Source organism: Gopherus flavomarginatus, chromosome 11, assembly GCF_025201925.1.
Source record: "Gopherus flavomarginatus isolate rGopFla2 chromosome 11, rGopFla2.mat.asm, whole genome shotgun sequence".
Classification (NCBI taxonomy): Eukaryota; Metazoa; Chordata; order Testudines; family Testudinidae; genus Gopherus; species Gopherus flavomarginatus.
The window spans coordinates 46,789,807-46,799,118 of NC_066627.1; the positions used below are offsets into that span (position 1 = coordinate 46,789,807).

At 48.6% G+C, this 9,312-nt stretch overlaps 1 protein-coding gene across 4 annotated transcripts in view; it reads left to right on the forward strand.

The window, feature by feature from the left end:
- The first annotated feature begins 2,710 nt into the window (after positions 1–2,710).
- ARFGAP1 (ADP ribosylation factor GTPase activating protein 1) overlaps positions 2,711–9,312 on the forward strand; it is a 44,248-nt gene continuing 37,646 nt past the window's right edge. The window contains exons 1-2 of one of the 4 annotated variants that reach the window (XM_050918686.1): positions 2,711–2,777; positions 3,770–3,921. The gene's annotated coding sequence lies outside the window, so the exon portion shown is untranslated. Of the gene's footprint in view, positions 2,778–3,769; positions 3,922–3,978; positions 4,466–9,312 lie in introns of those variants that run through there. The other 3 variants (XM_050918685.1, XM_050918690.1, XM_050918691.1) reach the window with 3 other exon arrangements.

Below are 9,312 nucleotides of genomic sequence, written 5' to 3' on the forward strand. Positions count from 1 at the left end.
TGTCTCTCTGCCCCTCCCGGGGTGTCTCTGTCCCCGTGTCTCTCTGTCCCTCTCGGGGTGTCTCTGTCCCCGTGTCTCTCTGTCCCTCTCGGGGTGTCTCTGTCCCCGAGTCTCTCTGTCCCTCTCGGGGTGTCTCTGTCCCCTGTGTCTCCCTGTCCCTCTCGGGGTGTCTCTGTCCACGAGTCTCCCTGTCCCTCTCGAGGTGTCTCTGTCCCCGAGTCTCCCTGTCCCTCTCGGGGTGTCTCTGTCCCCCGTGTCTCTCTGTCCCTCTCGGGGTGTCTCTGTCCTCGTGTCTCTCTGCCCCTCTCGGGGTGTCTCTGTCCCCGAGTCTCCCTGTCCCTCTCGGGGTGTCTCTGTCCTCGTGTCTCTCTGCCCCTCTCGGGGTGTCTCTGTCCCCGAGTCTCCCTGTCCCTCTCGGGGTGTCTCTGTCCCCGTGTCTCTCTGCCCCTCCCGGGGTGTCTCTGTCCCCGTGTCTCTCTGTCCCTCTCGGGGTGTCTCTGTCCCCGAGTCTCCCTGTCCCTCTCGGGGTGTCTCTGTCCCCGTGTCTCTCTGTCCCTCTCGGGGTGTCTCTGTCCCCGAGTCTCTCTGTCCCTCTCGGGGTGTCTCTGTCCCCTGTGTCTCCCTGTCCCTCTCGGGGTGTCTCTGTCCACGAGTCTCCCTGTCCCTCTCGAGGTGTCTCTGTCCCCGAGTCTCCCTGTCCCTCTCGGGGTGTCTCTGTCCCCCGTGTCTCTCTGTCCCTCTCGGGGTGTCTCTGTCCCCGTGTCTCCCTGTCCCTCTCGGGGTGTCTCTGTCCCCCGAGTCTCCCTGTCCCTCCCGGGGTGTCTCTGTCCCCCGAGTCTCCCTGTCCCTCCCGGGGTGTCTCTGTCCCCCGTGTCTCCCTGTCCCTCTCGGGGTGTCTCTGTCCCCGTGTCTCTCTGTCCCTCTCGGGGTGTCTCTGTCCCCGAGTCTCCCTGTCCCTCTCGGGGTGTCTCTGTCCCCCGTGTCTCTCTGCCCCTCTCGGGGTGTCTCTGTCCCCTGTGTCTCCCTGTCCCTCTCGGGGTGTCTCTGTCCACGAGTCTCCCTGTCCCTCTCGAGGTGTCTCTGTCCCCGTGTCTCTCTCCCTCTCGGGGTGTCTCTGTCCCCGTGTCTGCCTGTCCCTCTCGGGGTGTCTCTGTCCCCGTGTCTCTCTGTCCCTCTCGGGGTGTCTCTGTCCCCTGTGTCTCCCTGTCCCTCTCGGGGTGTCTCTGTCCACGAGTCTCCCTGTCCCTCTCGGGGTGTCTCTGTCCCCGTGTCTCCCTGTCCCTCTCGGGGTGTCTCTGTCCCTCTCGGGGTGTCTCTGTCCCCCGTGTCTCTCTGTCCCTCTCGGGGTGTCTCTGTCCCCGAGTCTCCCTGTCCCTCTCGGGGTGTCTCTGCCCCCGTGTCTCTCTGCCCCTCTCAGGGTGTCTCTGTCCCCGTGTCTCTCTGTCCCTCTCGGGGTGTCTCTGTCCCCGAGTCTCCCTGTCCCTCTCGGGGTGTCTCTGTCCTCGTGTCTCTCTGCCCCTCTCGGGGTGTCTCTGTCCCTGTGTCTCTCTGTCCCTCTCGGGGTGTCTCTGTCCCCTGTGTCTCCCTGTCCCTCTCGGGGTGTCTCTGTCCACGAGTCTCCCTGTCCCTCTCGGGGTGTCTCTGTCCCCGTGTCTCTCTGCCCCTCCCGGGGTGTCTCTGTCCCCGTGTCTCTCTGTCCCTCTCGGGGTGTCTCTGTCCCCGAGTCTCCCTGTCCCTCTCGGGGTGTCTCTGTCCCCGTGTCTCTCTGTCCCTCTCGGGGTGTCTCTGTCCCCGAGTCTCCCTGTCCCTCTCGGGGTGTCTCTGTCCTCGTGTCTCTCTGCCCCTCTCGGGGTGTCTCTGTCCCCGAGTCTCCCTGTCCCTCTCGGGGTGTCTCTGTCCTCGTGTCTCTCTGCCCCTCTCGGGGTGTCTCTGTCCCTGAGTCTCCCTGTCCCTCTCGGGGTGTCTCTGTCCCCGTGTCTCTCTGCCCCTCCCGGGGTGTCTCTGTCCCCGTGTCTCTCTGTCCCTCTCGGGGTGTCTCTGTCCCCGAGTCTCCCTGTCCCTCTCGGGGTGTCTCTGTCCCCGAGTCTCTCTGTCCCTCTCGGGGTGTCTCTGTCCCCTGTGTCTCCCTGTCCCTCTCGGGGTGTCTCTCTCCACGAGTCTCCCTGTCCCTCTCGAGGTGTCTCTGTCCCCGAGTCTCCCTGTCCCTCTCGGGGTGTCTCTGTCCCCCGTGTCTCTCTGTCCCTCTCGGGGTGTCTCTGTCCTCGTGTCTCTCTGCCCCTCTCGGGGTGTCTCTGTCCCTGAGTCTCCCTGTCCCTCTCGGGGTGTCTCTGTCCCCGTGTCTCTCTGCCCCTCCCGGGGTGTCTCTGTCCCCGTGTCTCTCTGTCCCTCTCGGGGTGTCTCTGTCCCCTGTGTCTCCCTGTCCCTCTCGGGGTGTCTCTGTCCACGAGTCTCCCTGTCCCTCTCGAGGTGTCTCTGTCCCCGAGTCTCCCTGTCCCTCTCGGGGTGTCTCTGTCCCCCGAGTCTCCCTGTCCCTCCCGGGGTGTCTCTGTCCCCGTGTCTCTCTGCCCGGGTCTTTCTCCCTCCTTTGTCTCTCTGTGTCTCTCCCGCCCCCTCTGGGCTCCGCCCACTCCCGGCGCTCGCAGGCCGGGCCCGAGGGGGTTAACCTTCCCCCTTACCCAGCATGCTTTGCAAACCTGCAACGTAGCCGGGGCCGGCGGCGGCTGCGCGGTGAGGAGCCGGGGGAGAGCGAAAGCCGGCGCTGCCCGCTGCCGCAGGAGGTACGGAGCCGGCCCGGTGGGCAGGGACCCCGGCCTCCCACAGCCGCCCGCGCGGTCCCCTTCGCCCCGGCCGCTCGTCCCTACCTCTCCGCGCCCCCGGAGCGCCTTGGCCGGGCCCCCTTTCAACCCGATCCCGGCCCCCCCCGGCCTGCCGCCCCCCGAGCCGCGTATCCGCCCCCCTCGGCTTTGGCCTATCTCCCCCCACCCCCATAGCCGGTCCCCCCCCGGCCCTGGCTTACCTCCCTCCTTCCCCCCCGACCCCCGTAACCGGCCCCTCCCGTCCCTGGCCTGCCTCCACCGCGGACCCCCGTATCTGGCCCCTCCGGCCCCGGCCTGCCTCTCTCCTCCCCCTTCGACCCCCGTAGCCGCTCCCCCCGGCCCTGGCCTGCCTCCCTCCTCCCCCCCAGCCCCCCGTATCCGGTCCCCCTCGGCCTGCCTCTCTTCGAGCCCCGTAGCCGCCCCCCCCGGCCCTGCCCTCCCTCCCTCCATTCCCCACCCTGGCCTCAGCCCCCCCCCCCCCCCCCCGTTTTCAGCCCTTCTCCCCTGTCCAGGAGGGTTCTGCTAGAAGTTTGCTGCAGCCCCCCACTCCGACCCCTGGTCCCACGGCCCGGGGAGCCAGAGGGAAGCCCTGGGCTTGAGATCCTGCCCCTGGGTATCTCTAGCTGTGACTGTGCCTTGCCAGCCAATGTTACTGCTGCTGGGTCCTGTCGCTTTGCCGGGACAGGCCTTGCAGATGGTAGCCCCCTTCCATCCATCAGTGCAGAGCGGGCTGCAGATCAACCACACTCTGGGTAGAGTGCAGCCTTTCCCCAGTAGCATTCATGGCTTGTTCTTGTGCTTTAAAGGCAAAAAGAAAAAATCGTGTTCCTTTAAAAAAAATACTGCTTTAAATGAGGCTCTGTCCACTGTATCTGTTTTTAAGAGCACCGCTCTTCTGTCTGTCTCTCTCTCTCCCTCCCCCTTTGCCGCCTCCGCTCCCATAAATCTTCTAGCGAGGAGAAGCCTCCATCCTCATTAGGAATCTGGCCATGTTCTGAAACAGTCTTCAAGAAATGAGCCTGGATCTGAGTATCTCAATTTACAGGCTTCACTGGGATATGGATTAAGAATCTCTTCCACCTTCTCATCTTGAGCTTAGTTTCAGGTAAGATGGTTGTGCTGGTCAGTGTGGAAAAGCATCTAACTTGAAAAAATGGCTTGAGAATGTTTGTCCAACAATTAAACCATTTTAAAAAGTTATGCCCTGCAGACTGATACCACCATCTTACCTAAGAGATCTTTAATCCTGATGAAGTCTGTAAACTAAGATATCTGGAACCTATCCCATCACACGGTTTGCTTTTTATATAGTATCGGAGTTTCAACCCTGTGACTAGGCCTCCATGTCAGAGTTTCAAAATCCTACTGCAGCTGTTTTAAATATTGACCATCATAATTGTACTTCTAAATAAGCTACTGCTACTACCACTTCATTTATGTGCTTTTAGGAAAACAAAAGGATGACTAATAGATGCTTTGGGTAAATAAGACATAAGCATGATTCTTCAGTGCTGAGGCAGTCAGTATGGGTGACATCCTGGTTTGTGGAATAAATCATTGCTGTAGGAAATGTACAGAGTACATTTTTACTCTCCAGTGTGGAAGCAGATGACTTGAATATTCAAGACCAGGAAACAAAACATTCCAGGGTACTTAATATACTGATCCATTGAAAACCTACTCTGCTGTAGAATGTTTGCTGGCACATTTAGTCTAAAATTTCATAGTTAATTTGTACGTGTGTTTGTCTGAATTATGTATTTATGGTAAACTCTCTTTCCCAGTCAATATTTAATCATCTTTTCCTCCATAATATTGGAGGGAATATTTTAGAGTTACATTCCCCAAAGAAAACTTATTTCCACAAGATAAATGTTACTTTTCTTTATAATTTTTCTGCCTTTTTTGTATTTATAATTTGTAGAAAATCAGGAAAACAGTGTTTAGTGTACTGAAGAATAGAGGTAGCAGTGATTAAGTGACTGCACTGAGGTTCAGTAGTTCAGTTATACTGTAATTTAAAGTATTCTGAGTCCACAGTGCAAGTTTAAGGAGCACAAGTTCCAAACAAAATTACAAATTCTAATTATTCTTGCCAGTTCCTCAACTGAATGCCAGAAGATGACCAATATCTGTAAATGTGTGTGTAAAACTGTGAACTCTTAGTGTATTACTGTGGTTGTGGCTTAACTCATAGATTAGAGCAGAACCCCATTTATCTCATCTATTTGGGACCCGGGGCCAGATAAGATAATCAAAAATCCGGATAAACCAGAGAATAGGAAAGTGCAATGATGCAACGCCATCTAGCAGCCACAAGAGATATTGCCCCCTTCTGGACCTCTGTGCTCTGGTTGTCCATACAAAGAGTTGGATAATGGAGGGTTGGATAAACAGGGTTCTACTGTATTTCTAGGTTGTCTTTAAAGACTAGGTGATGCTTGGAACAGATGAAAACCATAACTGAATCACATTCACATAGAAAATAAACATTGGGGGGACTAGATGACTTGGGATTTAGAGGACTACTAGTAAAGAATACTGGAGAGAGAGACAGTCTGAGCACAAAACTGGGAGCCAGGGACTTCTGAATTCTAATCCTGGTTCAATACGTCTCTCGTTAGCACTGGGTAATTCAGTTAACCTCTCTCTGCCTCCCTTTCCCTGTCCGTACAGTGAATATTCTTGTCTACTTCACAGAGGTGCCGTGAAGATTCATGACTTCCATTGCACTGTAAAGTTGCTGTGATCATGAGAGTCACAACTTTACAACTACCCCTGCAATGCTTTCTCTTGAGTAATGGAATCCCACTCTACCACTAAGTCATCTGAATCAGGAACTTATGTTCCTTCTGCACTTGGGTCCCCTGCATTTTTCCAGCTAGGTGGAGCAGTGTGGGGAGGGGGAGAGCAGCTTTGCAGCCTGACTTCGGTTTTTCAACCTCCCCCATCAAGCAGTGCTGATGAGCACCATTGGTGAGGGCGGTAGGGATAGGAGAGCAGAAGCAAAGTGTGTTGAGCAGGGCAGTCAGATCTCTCCCTCCTTAACGAGTGCAAGTCTAGGCCAAAAGACTTGCTTCAGACACTTCCTGCTCCACCAGAACCAGAGTGCATCTTGGCCAGAGGAGGAGCCTAACTTCTGGAATGGGGCATCTGTTTAGATCTCTGGCCAATAAGGCTAGAAGATTTTCTGATTGGAGCAGACAGCCCCCATCTCTTTTCCCCACTATTCTGAATGAAAACCTGACCTAGCATTTCTAGATGAGGGAGAAGTAATGACATGGGACATTCAAAGGAGGGCAGGCAAATAACACCAGAGAGAGACTGCATCACATACCTATGCATGATTCTGCAAATTTGAAAAAAAAAAAAAAAAAAGTTTAAAAGTGGAGGGAGAGTTGAAAGAGAATAGATGAAAACTATGTAACTAAATATATTCCCTAACCTCATTATCTATCAACAAATTACCACTGTTAATTAGAATAGTATCTTAAATTCAGAAATGAAACAATTAAAACATTTTAATCTCTTCTTCAGACTAGACAGGGAGTGTGTGTGTAATGAAAGGAGGGAGATTCCCCCCCTTCCCACCAATGACAAAAGAGAAAATGAAGACCTGTACATCAGATCCATGGAAGCTTATTTGCTGCAGTTTCTGACTAGATTATGATCAAAATATATATCAGTATATTTCCTTCTTCAATGGATGTGAGCAAGGTATATAAGGGAAGCTTTAGTTTCAGAATCCCATCGAAGAAATAGTGCAGTTAATCAGAAAAAAAGATTAGTTATCGTTCTTTTTTCATTATACAAGACATAAAAGCTGTTTCTGTCCTGGTTAATGAACCAACAACAAAAATCCAATACATTTAAGTTTGAGATAGGGTAGCTGAAATATTATACTTCATCAAGCATTAATTACAATATAACCTAATAACTCTTATTATATTTTTAAATAGAAAAGCTTGTAGAGTTGGTAATCTTTCTTGGCTCAGTAAAGAATAACTAATGATGATCTGATTAATGATTAAAAAAGGACAAATGCTAGATGATGAGTGTAAGTTTAAAAACAGAAAATTGTCCTTGAAATGGCATGAAAATAAAACACTGCTGTACAAACGTTACATCCGTTACTGCATTTTTTCAATGGCCATGAATTAAAAGGAATGCCTAATACAGATTGAAATCCTGCAAAGATAAAAATAATCTTTCCTTTCAACAGCAATAACGTGTAGCTGCAATTTTGTATTTATTTTTTCATGAATTACACTGGAATAGCTGGTGTTCGGATACCAGCCCTTGGCCTTGCACAGCTTTGCTGTACCTCTGCATATTAGTGCTATAATTCACAGGAAAGGTGGTCCAGGTTAGTGTTTGCTGTAAACGTGTATGGCAGTGATGACACAAATTAAAGATTTAAGGGATTTTTTTTTTTTTTTTGCAGGAGGAAAAACACAATGTAAAGGTTGGAAATTGGTGTGACTGTTCTCCAGTTTGATGTCTATGTTTTGGAATGGCACTTAGCAATTACATAGTTGTTGACACTTAAAGTGTTGTGAATATTAACTCCCTCAGTAAGTTGGTGAATTGAGTAAATAGTGTTCTTCTCATTTTTCAGAAGAAGAGAAAAGGCTTTAGCTATTAGCTTAAAGGCATACACTGAGTGAGAGTCAGAAGCTTAATTAGAGCTGCCTCAGGTCTGTGCGTAGTCCACTAAACCACACTTCTCAAAAACAGTATTATGGAAGTATCAGAGATAGCTGAGGCAATCTGCTTTCCTTTTCAGAGACCTTCACATTTGAAAATAAGTTTTTAGATTTTTTTTTTAAATAGGTTCAGACACTGACCTATTCTTTTCTGCTTTTTTTCCTAGTCCCTCTTGTATTCTGAATGTAGTGCTCTGCATTGCGCCTAGGTCAGCCTGATATTTCTATGTCTATTTCTTAGTGAATTTTGGATGTTCAAATGACGTTTTTGGTAGGGAAAAGGTTTGGGTGTGAAGGACAAGGAAAAAGTGGTAGTGTTTAAAGTACAGCAAAATAAATACCCTACAACCCTATTTGTTATAAGCTTTTGAGTAATTTCCTCTTATCTAAATTGTAATGTTATATTTCACCCTACATCCTAAGCAACTAAATTCTATATATGTTGCAGTGTCATTTATGAGAATGTGTTTAATGTCTGTCAGTGCTTCAGATAAATGCACTACATATAAATCAAAGTTCCTTGCTGAATGTATATGCTAAAATCTGTAGTTTAACTTGGCTTCATGCACTTTAGCAGCTGTTACTTTTCATGCCACTTGCAAATTGTCAAGTCTGTAGTACAGTATTGCAGACCTGATCAGAGCTTAAAGTGTATTTCACATAAAAAATTTACAATAGTCAGGATGTATTTCTTAAAAATCTAATTTTAAAGGGAAAACTGTCAACCTTTTTCAAAATTATTTTTTCATAAAAAAAAGTTTCTTATAGAGCACCCTTTAAACAGCATGTACAGAATTTTTAAATTTACATTTTATAAGGGTTTCTGGTCCTTTGCTAGGACCCACTGGTTAGGTTTTATAAGGGTCTTTAAGCAGGGGAAGTGGGTGGGTTTGAGAGCAAACATCATCAAAAGTGTTTTGGGTTGCGTCTACTGCTGCCCACTACATTTTTATGTGTATGCCTACCTATTACTGTGTATCTCTCAAGGTTTTGGATCTGCTGCTGCTAAACCATGTTCTTGTAGAGCTATGGAAGAGCAGGTACCTGAGCCCCCTGCAGCTCTTCATTAGTGATATCCCATTGATACATTAAACAGCAACTGTAACTGACTGCAAAGTGCGAAATACACACAGTAAACTGAAAAATACAGTTTTCCTTTAATCTGTTATGTTGATCATAAGTGTTTCTTGTAACAAGGAACAAAAACACATTGACTTGTGCCTCTGCAAAAAATTTTAGATTGTAAAGTCTTTGCATCTTGTACAAGTGGTTGAGTATTTGATCAGCACTTAATATGTAATTTGTTTTAAAGTCTTTAAAATTGTTTTTCCCCCATTATAGAAACATGGCAAGTCCAAGAACAAGGAAAGTTCTTAAAGAAATCAGAGTGCAAAGATGAGAACAATGTAAGAAGGTCTATATATATATTTGGTATATATTGTTTGAAACATTTAATTAAGCAGCAACAAATACTTTTCAGCCCATTTCAGACAACTGAATTTGTTCTCTGGCTATATTTTATTAATGGTCTTAGCATAGCCAATAAATTTTAAGGTACAGATGTGGATATGTTATACTTTCCATTAATTGTATTCCAATAAGATTGATAAACTGTCAAGTATTGGGCATAACTCCTTTGAGTGGTTTTAGTGATTCAGTAAACCACTGGTGGTTTGTCAGCCAAATCCTCAGATAATTTTGTTTTGGGACATTGTTGTATATTTTAAGAACAGGAACTTTCTATTCAAAGCATTTTATGTTTATACTCTAATAATGCAAACAATATAATC